General features: G+C 51.2%; 1 protein-coding gene across 1 annotated transcript in view; it reads right to left on the reverse strand.

Moving 5' to 3' along the window:
• Window positions 1-261: 261 nt before the first annotated feature.
• LOC139409828 (methyl-CpG-binding domain protein 2-like) overlaps window positions 262-15,000 on the reverse strand; it is a 157,666-nt gene continuing 142,927 nt past the window's right edge. Inside the window, exon 7 of the mRNA XM_071155215.1 lies at window positions 262-1,554. The gene's annotated coding sequence lies outside the window, so the exon portion shown is untranslated. The remainder of the gene's footprint in view (window positions 1,555-15,000) is intronic.

The following is a 15,000-nucleotide window of genomic DNA, read 5'->3' on the forward strand; positions in this document are numbered from 1 at the left end:
AGCCCTATTCCCTATATAGTGCACTACTTTAGACCAGGGCCCTACAGAACCCTATTCCCTATATAGTGCACTACTTTAGACCAGAGCCCTATAAAATCGTATTCCCTACATAGTGCACTACTTTAGACCAGGGCCCTATAGAACCCTATTCCCTATATAGTGCACTACTTTAGACCAGGGCCCATAGGGGCTCTTCACTCTTACCTCTTTAAGGGATCATGACCTCACTATAGAACGCTACAGTCAGAAAGACAACACTTGTGAATATATTCATTTATTTATTTTAAAAGTCTAAAGTGAAGGCAACAAATGTCCACATATGTTTTTCTCTCTCCGGGTATAAACGTGTCTTATATAAGCAGTTGATCATTTGTTATAAAACTCTAAAAATAAGTATATTCAATCCCTTTACAACAAAAACACCAACAAATACAAATGGAAAAGTCAAGAAAAGGAAAATAGTTAGCAATATGCAAATCCAGAAGTTCAAATAATAATAATAAAATAATATTGCTCAACATTCGCCTTTTTATAAAAAATATAGTATTTAAGTGCAAAATTCTGACACAAAAAAAATAATCATTTAGTAAAATAATCCTTTAGTAAAATAATCCTTTAGTAAAATAATAATGGGTATCAATGACGTTGTGACAGTTCGTTTACTATAGAAGCAGACCGACTCTGAATGTCCCCTTACGAGGCAAAGTTACTGGCGATTAAATAACAAAATGACCGTAATCTTCACTAATTATCGTAATTAAACCCAAAAATATACGGCAATCTTAACTTTATATTTAAAACGGTTTATTAATATATAATATTTATATCTGTGTGGATATTGTTCATAACTTTCTAGTAGATAGAACATGTGGTTGAGGAGAAAACGGTCTAATTCATGAATAAAACATCTAAAATCGACAATATAATTGCTTTTAATAAACATTAACAACATTGACAACAAATACATGTTGACATAATAAAATAAATAAGTGTAAAAAATAGAAATATATATTTCAGTTGATGGTTTATATTTCATACTGAAACTCTCATATTAAACACCAATGATATTCACTAAGTTGATGGTTTATATTTCATACTGAAACTCTCATATTAAACACTAATGATATTCACTAAGTTGATGGTTTATATTTCATACTGAAACTCTCATATTAAACACCAATGATATTCACTAAGTTGATGGTTTATATTTAAGATAATATTTTACAGCTTTGTAATTATATATTTTTTATTTTAAAATATCATTTAATTATGTGATATTTCACAATTACAGACACCTGTGATAATCGGAAGTATCCAACCGGGCCACTAGATGTCAAGTAATAGATTACATAAAATCCTTGAAAGTTACCAAACATTCTCGTAGTTTACTGGTAAACTTTCCAGTAATATACCCTCCCTTTGCAACCCTAGTGCTTTAGTGACACCCTATTTCATATAGTGTGCACTACATAGGGACCAGGGTTCCATTGTGGAGGAACCCTCCTCTGTGTATAGGATGTCTGTCTTCATCTTCTGTCTTTGGAAGAAAGGACACTGTGGAGAAAGACAAACCACAGACCATTAGTACAAACAGAATGTAATGAACAAGGCTAGCAGGCAGGAACATAAACACCTACCCTAAAGGCAACACACACAAGGGGGGGGGGGGACAGGGGGGGAGAGAGAGACAGGGGGGAGAGAGAGACGGGGGGAGAGAGAGACAGGGGGGGAGAGAGAGACAGGGGGGAAGAGAGAGACAGGGGGGGAGAGAGAGACAGAGGGGGAGAGAGAGACAGGGGGGAGAGAGAGACAGAGGGGGAGAGAGAGAGACAGGGGGGGAGAGAGAGAGACAGGGGGAGAGAGAGAGACAGGGGGGAGAGAGAGAAACAGGGGGGAGAGAGAGACAGGGGGAGAGAGAGACAGGGGGAGAGAGAGACAGGGGGAGAGAGACACAGGGGGAGAGAGACACAGGGGGAGAGAGAGACAGGGGGAGAGAGAGACAGGGGGAGAGAGACAGGGAGAGAGACAGGGGGAGAGACAGGGGGAGAGACAGGGGGAGAGAGACAGGGGGAGAGACAGGGGGGGAGAGACAGGGGAGAGACAGGGGGGGAGAGACAGGGGGGGAGAGACGGGAGGGGAGAGAGGCAGAAGGGGAGAGAGAGACGGGGGAGAGAGAAACGGGAGGGGAGACAGGGGGAGAGACAGGGGAAGAGACGGGGAGAGAGACGGGGGGAGAGACGGGGGGAGAGACGGGGGGAGAGACGGGGGGAAGAGACGGGGGAAGAGACGGGGAAGAGACGGGGGGAGAGACGGGGGAAGAGACGGGGGAGGAGACGGGGGGGAGAGACGGGAGGGAGAGACGGGAGGGGAGACAGGGGAAGAGACGGGGGGAGAGACAGGGGAAGAGACGGGGGGAGAGACAGGGGAAGAGACGGGGGAAGAGACGGGGGAAGAGACGGGAGGTGAGACAGGGGAAGAGACGGGGGGAGAGACAGGGGAAGAGACGGGGGAAGAGACGGGGGAAGAGACGGGAGGGGAGACAGGGGAAGAGACGAGGGGAGAGACAGGGGAAGAGACGGGGGGAGAGACGGGGAAAGAGACGGGGGGAGAGACGGGGGGGAGAGACGGGAGGGGAGACTGGGGAAGAGACGGGGGGAGAGACAGGGGAAGAGACGGGGGGAGAGACGGGAAAAGACGGGGGGAGGGACGGGAGGGGAGACGGTGGGGAAAGACGGGAAGGGAGACGGGGGGGAGAGACGGGAAGGGACACGGGGGGGAGAGACGGGAGGGGAGACGGGGGGGAGAGACGGGAGGGGAGACAGGGGAAGAGACGGGCGGAGAGACAGGGGAAGAGACGGGGGGAGAGACGGGGGAAGAGACGGGGGAAGAGACGGGAGGGGAGACTGGGGAAGAGACGGAGGGAGAGACAGGGGAAGAGACGGGGGGAGAGACGGGAAGAGACGGGGGAAGACACGGTGGGAGAGACAGGGGAAGAGACGGGGGGAGAGACGGGGGGGAGAGACGGGAGGGGAGGCAGGGGATGAGACGGGGGGAGAGAGAGATGGGGGGGAGAGAGAGAGACAGGGGGGGCGAGAGAGAGACAGGGGGGAGAGAGAGACAAGGGGGGAGAGAGAGACAGAGGGGGAGAGAGAGACAGGGGGGGAGAGAGAGACAGAGGGGGAGAGAGAGAGACAGGGGGAGAGACAGGGGGGGAGACAGGGGGGGAGACAGGGGGAGAGACAGGGGGGAGAGACAGGGGGAGAGAGACAGGGGGGAGAGACAGGGGGGAGAGAGAGACAGGGGGGGAGAGACGGGAGGGGAGAGAGGCAGAAGGGGAGAGAGAGACGGGGGAGAGAGAGACGGGGGAGAGAGAGATGGGGGAGAGAGAGACGGGGGAGAGAGAGACGGGGGGGAGAGAGACGGGGGGGAGAGAAGCAGAAGTGGAGAGAGAGACGTGAGGGGAGACAGGGGGAGAGACAGGGGAAGAGACGGGGAGAGAGACGGGGGGAGAGACTGGGGAAGAGACAGGGGAAGAGACGGGGGGAGAGACGGGAAGAGACGGGGAGAGAGACGGGGGAAGAGACGGGGGAAGAGACGGGGGAAGAGACGGGGGAAGAGACGGGGGGGAAGACGGGGGGAGAGACGGGGGGAGAGACGGGGGGAGAGACAGGGGAAGAGAAGGGGGGAGAGACGGGAAGAGACGGGGGAAGAGACGGGGGGGAGAGACGGGAGGGGAGACGGGGGGGAGAGACGGGAGGGGAGACAGGGGAAGAGACGGGGGCAGAGACAGGGGAAGAGACGGGGGGAGAGACGGGGGAAGAGACGGGGGGGAGAGACGGGAGGGGAGACTGGGGAAGAGACGGGGGAAGAGACGGGGGGGAGAGACGGGAAGAGACGGGGGGGAGAGACGGGAAGAGACGGGGGGGAGAGACGGGAAGAGACGGGGGGGAGAGACGGGAGGGGAGACGGGGGGGAGAGACGGGAGGGGAGACAGGGGAAGAGACGGGCGGAGAGACAGGGGAAGAGACGGGGGGAGAGACGGGGGAAGAGATGGGGAGAGAGACGGGTGGAAGAGACGGGGGGGAGAGACGGGAGGGGAGAGACGGGAGGGGAGACAGGGGAAGAGACGGGGGGAGAGACAGGGGAAGAGACGGGGGAGAGACGAGGAGAGAGACGGGGGGAGAGACGGGAGGGGAGAAGGGGGAAGAGACAGGGGAAGAGACGGGGGAAGAGACGGGGAGAGAGACGGGGAGAGAGACGGGGGGAAGAGACGGGGGGAGAGACAGGGGGGAGAGACGTGAGGGGAGACGGGGGAAGAGACGGGGGAGGAGACAGGGGAAGAGACGGGGGAAGAGACGGGGGGGAGAGACGGGAGGGGAGACGGGGGGAGAGACGGGGAGAGAGACGGGGAGAGAGACGGGGGGAAGAGACGGGGGGAAGAGACGGGGGGAGAGACGGGAGGGAGAGACGGGAGGGGAGAGACGGGAGGGGAGACAGGGGAAGAGACAGGGGGAGAGACGGGGGAAGAGACGGGGGAAGAGATGGGGGGAGAGACAGGGGAAGAGACAGGGGAAGAGACGGGGAGAGAGACGGGGGGAGAGACGGGGGGAAGAGACGGGAGGGGAGACAGGGGGAGAGACGGGGGGAGAGACGGGGGGAGAGACGGGAGGGGAGACGGGAGGGGAGACGGGGGGGAGAGACGGGGGGGAGAGACGGGGGGGAGAGACAGGGGGAGAGATGGGGGGGAGAGACGGGAGGAGAGACAGGGGAAGAGACGGGGGGAGAGACGGGAGGGGAGACGGGAAGAGAGACGGGGGGAGACAGGGGAAGAGACGGGGGGGAGAGACAGGGGGAGAGACAGGGGAAGAGAGGGAGAGAGACGGGAGGGGAGACAGGGGGAGAGACAGGGGAAGAGACAGGGGAAGAGACAGGGAGAGAGAAGGGGGAAGAGACAGGGGAAGAGACATGGGAAGAGACAGGGGAAGAGACAGGGGAAGAGACAGGGGAAGAGACGGGAGGGGAGAGACGGGGGAATAGACAGGGGGAGAGACGGGAGGGGAGAGACGGGAGGGGAGAGACGGGAGGGGAGACAGGGGAAGAGACGGGGGGAGAGACAGGGGAAGAGACAGGGGAAGAGACAGGGGAAGAGACAGGGGGAGAGACGGGAGGGGAGAGACGGGAGGGGAGACAGGGGAAGAGACGGGGGAGAGACAGGGGAAGAGACGGGGGGAAGACAGGGGAAGAGACGGGAGAAGAAACGGGGGAAGAGACGGGAGGGGAGAGACGGGAGGGGAGAGACGGGAGGGGAGACGGGGGAAGAGACGGGGGGAGAGACGGGGGAAGAGACGGGGAGAGAGACGGGTGGAAGAGACGGGGGGGAGAGACGGGAGGGGAGAGACGGGAGGGGAGACAGGGGAAGAGACGGGGGGAGAGACAGGGGAAGAGACGGGGGAGAGACGGGGAGAGAGACGGGGGGGAGAGACGGGGGGGAGAGACAGGGGGGAGAGACGGGAGGGGAGACAGGGGAAGAGACGGGGGGAGAGACAGGGGGAGAGACGGGGGGAGAGACGGGGGGAGAGACGGGGGAGACAGGGGAAGAGACGGGGGGGAGAGACGGGGGGAAGAGACGGGGGGGAGAGACGGGGGGGAGTGACGGGGGGGAGAGACGGGGGGGGAGACAGGGGGAGAGAGACGGGGGGGGAGACAGGGGGAGAGACGGGGGGGAGAGACGGGAGGGGAGACAGGGGAAGAGACGGGGGGGAGAGAAGGGAGGGGAGACAGGGGAAGAGACGGGGAGAGAGAAATGGAGAGAGAGAGGAGGGAGAGGCGACTGTGGCTGGGGAGAGAGAGAGGAGGGAGAGAGAGATGGTGAGAGAGAGGAGGGAGAGGGGACTGTGGCTGTGGCTGGGGAGAGAGAGATGGAGAGAGAGAGAGATGGAGAGAGAGAGAGGAGGGAGAGAGAGCTGGTGAGAGAGAGGAGGGAGAGGGGACTGTGGCTGGGGAGAGAGAGATGGAGAGAGAGAGGAGGGAGAGAGAGCTGGTGAGAGAGAGGAGGGAGAGGGGACTGTGGCTGGGGAGAGAGAGATGGAGAGACAGAGGAGGGAGAGGGGACTGTGGCTGGGGAGAGAGAGAGAGATGGAGAGAGAGAGGTGTTAGAAGAGATGTTAAAATGTACAACCACCTAAAAGGAAGCGATTCACAAACCTTCCATAACAAAGACATCACCTACAGAGAGATGAACCTGGAGAAGAGTCCCCTAAGGAAGCTGGTACTGGGGCTCTGTGGGGTGTGTTTGTGTTTGTGAACAGAGCTCCAGGACCAGCTTGCTTAGGGGACTCTTCTCCAGGTTCATCTCTCCAGGATTTTTTTTAAACAGAACAAACTAAAGTGCTATTTGTCCCTAAACAGAGAGTACACAGCGGCAGAATACCTGACCACTGTGACTGACCCTAAACAGAGAGTACACAGTGGCAGAATACCTGACCACTGTGACTGACCCTAAACAGAGAGGACACAGCGGCAGAATACCTGACCACTGTGACTGACCCTAAACAGAGAGGACACAGTGGCAGAATACCTGACCACTGTGACTGACCCTAAACAGAGAGGACACAGTGGCAGAATACCTGACCACTGTGACTGACCCTAAACAGAGAGGACACAGCGGCAGAATACCTGACCACTGTGACTGACCCTAAACAGAGAGGACACAGCGGCAGAATACATGACCACTGTGACTGACCCTAAACAGAGAGGACACAGTGGCAGAATACCTGACCACTGTGACTGACCCTAAACAGAGAGGACACAGTGGCAGAATACCTGACCACTGTGACTGACCCCAAACAGAGAGGACAGTGGCAGAATACCTGACCACTGTGACTGACCCTAAACAGAGAGTACACAGTGGCAGAATACCTGACCACTGTGACTGACCCTAAACAGAGAGGACACAGTGGCAGAATACCTGACCACTGTGACTGACCCTAAACAGAGAGTACACAGTGGCAGAATACCTGACCACTGTGACTGACCCTAAACAGAGAGGACACAGTGGCAGAATACCTGACCACTGTGACTGACCCTAAACAGAGAGGACACAGTGGCAGAATACCTGACCACTGTGACTGACCCTACACAGAGAGTACACAGTGGCAGAATACCTGACCACTGTGACTGACCCTAAACAGAGAGTACACAGCGGCAGAATACCTGACCACTGTGACTGACCCTACACAGAGAGTACACAGTGGCAGAATACCTGACCACTGTGACTGACCCTAAACAGAGAGTACACAGCGGCAGAATACCTGACCACTGTGACTGACCCTACACAGAGAGGACACAGTGGCAGAATACCTGACCACTGTGACTGACCCAAACTTAAGGAAAGCTGTGACTATGTACAGACTCAGTGAGCATAGCCTTGCTATTGAGAAAGGCCGCCGTAGGCAGACATGGCTCTCAAGAAAAGACAGGCTATGTGCTCACTGCCCACAAAATGAGGTGGAAACTGAGCTGCACTTCCTAACCTCCTGTCCAATGTATGACCATATTAGAGACACATATTTCCCCCAGGTTACACAGATCAACAAAGAATTAGAAAACAAACCCAATTTTGAAAAACTCCCATATCTACTGGGTGAAATACCACAGTGTGCCATCACAGCAGCAAGATGTGTGACCTGTTGCCACGAGAAAAGGGCAACCAGTGAAGAACAAACACCATTGTAAATACAACCCATATTTATGCTTATTTATTTTCCCTTTTGTACCTTAACTATTTGCTCATCGTTACAACACTGTATATATATATATAATATAACATTTGAAAATGTCTTTATTCTTTTGGAACTTCTGTGAGTGTAATGTTTACTGTTCATTTTTATTGTTTATTTCACTTTTGTTTATTATCTACTTCACTTGCTTTGACAATGTAAACATATGTTTCCCATGCCAATACCCTTGAATTGAGTGAGAGAAAGAAAAGAGAAGAGAGAGAGGAGAGAGGAGAGAGAAGAGAGAGAGGAGAGAGAGGAGAGAGAGAAAAGAGAGAGAGGAGAGAGGAGAGAGGAGAGAGAGGAGAGAGAGAAAAGAGAAGAGAGAGAGGAGAGAGAAAAGAGAGAGAGAGGAGAGAAAGAAAAGAGAAGAGAGAGGAGAGAGAAGAGAGAAGAGAGAGAGGAGAGAGAGGAGAGAGAGAAAAGAGAGAGAGGAGAGAGGAGAGAGGAGAGAGAGGAGAGAGAGAAAAGAGAAGAGAGAGGAGAGAGAGGAGAGATAGAAAATAGAGAGGAGAGAGAGGAAAGAGAGGAGAGAGAAGAGAGAGGAGAGGAGAGAGGAGAGAAGAGAGAGGAGAGAGAGAAAAGAGAAGAGAGAGAGGAGAGAGAAGAGAGGGAGGAGAGAGAGGAGAGAGAGAAAAGAGAAGAGAGAGAGGAGAGAGAAATGAGAGAGAGAGGAGAGAGAGAAAAGAGAAGAGAGAGAAGAGAGAGAGGAGAGAGAAGAGAGAGAGGAGAGAGAGGAGAGAGAGAAAAGAGAAGAGAGAGAGGAGAGAAAGGAGAGAGACATAGAAAAAGAGAGAGGAGAGTTGAGCTCAGATAGTGCTCTGTGTTTAAGACCAAGGGGAGACCGTAGAGAGGGGGGAGGTGGGGATCTCTCTCTCTCCATCTCTCTTTGATGGGGGTTCACCAAAAATCAGAACTCATCATGAGGGATTGCAGAGGCTCGCAGGTCTGCATAGACACATCCATACACATCCAGTCAACTGATTTGTGCAGTTACACTCGGTAACAGTCTTAACTAAAGGCATTATACCACTAGTCAGGGCTGGCGCGAGCGTTTTGGGGGCCCTCGCGGGCAAAACGTTTTACTGTCTTGACAGCGGAGAGACAATTTCCGTTTTACAGCTAATTTCCTGCAATTCTATCCATTTTTCTGTGGGGTGGAGAGAATATTTTTGCAATTTCAAAGCAAATTTCCTGCAATTCTGCAAATGTTGCCATGATAATATAATATCTGAGTGACAAACAAAATCAATGGAGACCTCCTGGGGGTCAGGGCCCCTAGAGGTCAGGGCGCCTAGAGGTCAGAGCGCCTAGAGGTCAGGGCGCCTAGAGGTCAGGGCGCCTAGAGGTCAGGGCCCCTAGAGGTCAGGGCCCCTAGAGGTCAGGGCGCCTAGAGGTCAGAGCGCCTAGAGGTCAGGGCGCCTAGAGGTCAGGGCGCCTAGAGGTCAGGGCCCCTAGAGGTCAGGGCACCTAGAGGTCAGGGCGTCTAGAGGTCAGGGCGTCTAGAGGTCAGGGCGTCTAGAGGTCAGGGCGTCTAGAGGTCAGGGCCCCTAGAGGTCAGGGCCCCTAGAGGTCAGGGCCCCTAGAGGTCAGGGCCCCTGGGCACACGCCCTGCGTGACCGGTCTGTATAAGTTTAGATAGCTGACTAGACTAACTACCAATCTAAACAGGTTTAGTTGACATGGCTAATTGAGTGATTGTCAGTGACTGAAATAACTAGAGAGAAACTGCTGATGCACAGTCACATGACCTAATGACACCTGGTGTATCGTACTGTCATCACTCTAAATGACACCTGGTGTATCGTACTGTTCTAACTGTCATCATTCTAAATGACACCTGGTGTATCGTACTGTCATCACTCTAAATGACACCTGGTGTATCATACTGTTCTAACTGTCATCACTCTAAATGACACCTGGTGTATTGTACTTTTCTAACTGTCATCATTCTAAATGACACCTGGTGTATTGTACTGTCATCATTCTAAATGACACCTGGTGTATCGTACTGTTCTAACTGTCATCACTCTAAATGACACCTGGTGTATCGTACTGTCATCACTCTAAATGACACCTAGTGTATCGTACTGTCATCACTCTAAATGACACCTGGTGTATCGTACTGTCATCACTCTAAATGACACCTGGTGTATCGTACTGTCATCATTCTAAAAGACACCTGGTGTATCGTACTGTCATCACTCTAAATGACACCTGGTGTATTGTACTGTTCTAACTGTCATCATTCTAAATGACACCTGGTGTATTGTACTGTTCTAACTGTCATCACTCTAAATGACACCTGGTGTATTGTACTGTCATCATTCTAAATGACACCTGGTGTATCGTACTGTCATCACTCTAAATGGCACCTGGTGTATTGTACTGTTCTAACTGTCATCACTCTAAATGACACCTGGTGTATCGTACTGTCATCATTCTAAATGACACCTGGTGTATTGTACTGTTCTAACTGTCATCATTCTAAATGACATCTGGTGTATCGTACTGTTCTAACTGTCATCATTCTAAATGACACCTGGTGTATCGTACTGTTCTAACTGTCATCATTCTAAATGACACCTGGCGTATTATACTGTCATCACTCTAAATGACACCTGGTGTATTGTACTGTTCTAACTGTCATCATTCTAAATGACATCTGGTGTATCGTACTGTTCTAACTGTCATCATTCTAAATGACACCTGGTGTATTGTACTGTCATCATTCTAAATGACACCTGGTGTATCGTACTGTCATCATTCTAAATGACACCTGGTGTATTGTACTGTCATCATTCTAAATGACACCTGGTGTATTGTACTGTCATCATTCTAAATGACACCTGGTGTATTGTACTGTCATCATTCTAAATGACACCTGGTGTATTGTACTGTCATCATTCTAAATGACACCTGGTGTATTGTACTGTCATCATTCTAAATGACACCTGGTGTATTGTACTGTCATCATTCTAAATGACACCTGGTATATTGTACTGTCATCACTCTAAATGACACCTGGTGTATTGTACTGGAATTTGGCACAAGTTGCCCATCCCTGCTCTGGGGTATTTGGTATGTGTCCTGTAGGCCACAAGATGCCCATCCCTGCTCTGGGGTATTTGGTATGTGTCCTGTAGGCCACAAGATGCCCATCCCTGCTCTGGGGTATTTGGTATGTGTCCTGTAGGCCACAAGATGCCCATCCCTGCCCTGGGGTATTTGGTATGTGTCCTGTAGGCCACAAGATGCCCATCCCTGCTCTGGGGTATTTGGTATGTGTCCTGTAGGCCACAAGATGCCCATCCCTGCTCTGGGGTATTTGGTATGTGTCCTGTAGGCCACAAGATGCCCATCCCTGCTCTGGGGTATTTGGTATGTGTCCTGTAGGCCACAAGATGCCCATCCCTGCTCTGGGGTATTTGGTATGTGTCCTGTAGGCCACGAGTTGCCCATCCCTGCTCTGGGGTATTTGGTATGTGTCCTGTAGGCCACAAGATGCCCATCCCTGCTCTGGGGTATTTGGTATGTGTCCTGTAGGCCACAAGATGCCCATCCCTGCTCTGGGGTATTTGGTATGTGTCCTGTAGGCCACAAGATGCCCATCCCTGCTCTGGGGTATTTGGTATGTGTCCTGTAGGCCACAAGATGCCCATCCCTGCTCTGGGGTATTTGGTATGTGTCCTGTAGGCCACAAGATGCCCATCCCTGCTCTGGGGTATTTGGTATGTGTCCTGTAGGCCACAAGATGCCCATCCCTGCTCTGGGGTATTTGGTATGTGTCCTGTAGGCCACAAGATGCCCATCCCGGCTCTGGGGTATTTGGTATGTGTCCTGTAGGCCACAAGATGCCCATCCCTGCTCTGGGGTATTTGGTATGTGTCCTGTAGGCCACAAGATGCCCATCCCTGCTCTGGGGTATTTGGTATGTGTCCTGTAGGCCACAAGTGGCCCATCCCTGCTCTAGGGTATTTGTCTGAGAGTGGGGGGTGGGTGTGGTGGTTGAGGGTAAGGGAGGAGAAAGGGGGATACCTAGTCAGTTGGAAAGGGGGATACCTAGTCAGTTGGAAAGGGGGATATCTAGTCAGTTGGAAAGGGGGATACCTAGTCAGTTGGAAAGGGAAAGGGGGATATCTAGTCAGTTGGAAAGGGGGATACCTAGTCAGTTGGAAAGGGAAAGGGGGATGGATACCTAGTCAGTTGTAAAGGGGGATACCTAGTCAGTTGTAAAGGGGGATACCTAGTCAGTTGTAAAGGGGGATACCTAGTCAGTTGTAAAGGGAAAGGGGGATATCTAGTCAGTTGTAAAGGGGGATATCTAGTCAGTTGTAAAGGGGGATATCTAGTCAGTTGTAAAGGGAAAGGGGGATACCTAGTCAGTTGTAAAGGGGGATACCTAGTCAGTTGTAAAGGGGGATACCTAGTCAGTTGTAAAGGGGGATACCTAGTCAGTTGTAAAGGGGGATATCTAGTCAGTTGTAAAGGGGGATATCTAGTCAGTTGTAAAGGGAAAGGGGGATACCTAGTCAGTTGTAAAGGGGGATACCTAGTCAGTTGTAAAGGGGGATACCTAGTCAGTTGTAAAGGGGGATATCTAGTCAGTTGGAAAGGGGGATATCTAGTCAGTTGTAAAGGGGGATATCTAGTCAGTTGTAAAGGGAAAGGGGGATATCTAGTCAGTTGGAAAGGGGGATACCTAGTCAGTTGTAAAGGGAAAGGGGGATACCTAGTCAGTTGTAAAGGGGGATATCTAGTCAGTTGTAAAGGGAAAGGGGGATACCTAGTCAGTTGTAAAGGGGGATACCTAGTCAGTTGTAAAGGGAAATGGGGATACCTAGCCAGTTGTAAAGGGGGATACCTAGTCAGTTGTAAAGGGGGATACCTAGTCAGTTGGAAAGGGAAAGGGGGATATCTAGTCAGTTGGAAAGGGGGATACCTAGTCAGTTGTAAAGGGAAAGGGGGATACCTAGTCAGTTGTAAAGGGGGATACCTAGTCAGTTGTAAAGGGAAAGGGGGATACCTAGTCAGTTGTAAAGGGGGATACCTAGTCAGTTGTAAAGGGAAAGGGGGATATCTAGTCAGTTGTAAAGGGAAAGGGGGATATCTATTCAGTTGGAAAGGGGGATATCTAGTCAGTTGTAAAGGGGGATATCTAGTCAGTTGTAAAGGGAAAGGGGGATATCTAGTCAGTTGTAAAGGGAAAGGGGGATATCTAGTCAGTTGTAAAGGGGGATACCTAGTCAGTTGTAAAGGGAAAGGGGGATATCTAGTCAGTTGTAAAGGGAAAGGGGGATATCTAGTCAGTTGGAAAGGGGGATATCTAGTCAGTTGTAAAGGGAAAGGGGGATATCTAGTCAGTTGTAAAGGGAAAGGGGGATATCTAGTCAGTTGTAAAGGGAAAGGGGGATATCTAGTCAGTTGTAAAGGGAAAGGGGGATACCTAGTCAGTTGTAAAGGGGGATATCTAGTCAGTTGTAAAGGGAAAGGGGGATACCTAGTCAGTTGTAAAGGGGGATACCTAGTCAGTTGTAAAGGGAAAGGGGGATACCTAGCCAGTTGTAAAGGGGGATACCTAGTCAGTTGTAAAGGGGGATACCTAGTCAGTTGGAAAGGGAAAGGGGGATATCTAGTCAGTTGGAAAGGGGGATACCTAGTCAGTTGTAAAGGGAAAGGGGGATACCTAGTCAGTTGTAAAGGGGGATACCTAGTCAGTTGTAAAGGGAAAGGGGGATACCTAGTCAGTTGTAAAGGGAAAGGGGGATATCTAGTCTGTTGGAAAGGGGGATATCTAGTCAGTTGTAAAGGGGGATACCTAGTCAGTTGTAAAGGGAAAGGGGGATATCTAGTCAGTTGTAAAGGGGGATATCTAGTCAGTTGTAAAGGGGGATATCTAGTCAGTTGTAAAGGGAAAGGGGGATATCTAGTCAGTTGTAAAGGGAAAGGGGGATATCTAGTCAGTTGTAAAGGGGGATACCTAGTCAGTTGTAAAGGGAAAGGGGGATATCTAGTCAGTTGTAAAGGGAAAGGGGGATATCTAGTCAGTTGGAAAGGGGGATATCTAGTCAGTTGTAAAGGGAAAGGGGGATATCTAGTCAGTTGTAAAGGGAAAGGGGGATATCTAGTCAGTTGGAAAGGGGGATATCTAGTCAGTTGTAAAGGGAAAGGGGGATACCTAGTCAGTTGGAAAGGGAAAGGGGAAAGGGGATATCTAGTCAGTTGTAAAGGGGGATATCTAGTCAGTTGTAAAGGGGGATACCTAGTCAGTTGGAAAGGGGGATACCTAGTCAGTTGGAAAGGGAAAGGGGGATACCTAGTCAGTTGTAAAGGGGGATACCTAGTCAGTTGGAAAGGGGGATATCTAGTCAGTTGTAAAGGGGGATATCTAGTCAGTTGTAAAGGGGGATATCTAGTCAGTTGTAAAGGGGGATATCTAGTCAGTTGTAAAGGGGGATAGTCAGTTGGAAAGGGAAAGGGGGATACCTAGTCAGTTGTAAAGGGGGATACCTAGTCAGTTGGAAAGGGGGATATCTAGTCAGTTGTAAAGGGGGATATCTAGTCAGTTGTAAAGGGGGATATCTAGTCAGTTGTAAAGGGGGATATCTAGTCAGTTGTAAAGGGGGATAGTCAGTTGGAAAGGGAAAGGGGGATACCTAGTCAGTTGTAAAGGGGGATACCTAGTCAGTTGTAAAGGAAAGGGGGATACCTAGTCAGTTGTAAAGGGGGATACCTAGTCAGTTGTAAAGGGGGATACCTAGTCAGTTGGAAAGGGAAAGGGGGATACCTAGTCAGTTGTAAAGGGGGATATCTAGTCAGTTGTAAAGGGGGATACCTAGTCAGAAGCACAACTGAATGCATTCAACTGAAATGTCTTCAGCATTTAACCCAACCCATCTGAATCAGAGAGGTGCAGGGGGCTGCCTTAAATCGATGCCCATGTCATCGGTGCCCGGGGAGCAGTTCATGGGTTAAATGCCTTTCTGAAGGGCGGAACGCCTCATTTTTCCACATTGCCCGGCTCAAGGATTCAAACAAGCAACCTTTGGGGGTTCTGTCCCAACGCTCTTAATCGTTAGGCTACCTACCACCCCCTGCAGGGAACAGCAGGGTGTGTGTGTGATGGTTGGGAAAAGGTGAAGAGGGGATTGAGGTAAAGGGAGGGAGAGCAGCGGGGGGGGGCTTCAGGAGAGAGAGAGCATCTGACAGAACAGAGATAAAC

Source organism: Oncorhynchus clarkii, chromosome 5 (assembly GCF_045791955.1).
Source record: "Oncorhynchus clarkii lewisi isolate Uvic-CL-2024 chromosome 5, UVic_Ocla_1.0, whole genome shotgun sequence".
Classification (NCBI taxonomy): domain Eukaryota; kingdom Metazoa; phylum Chordata; class Actinopteri; order Salmoniformes; family Salmonidae; genus Oncorhynchus; species Oncorhynchus clarkii.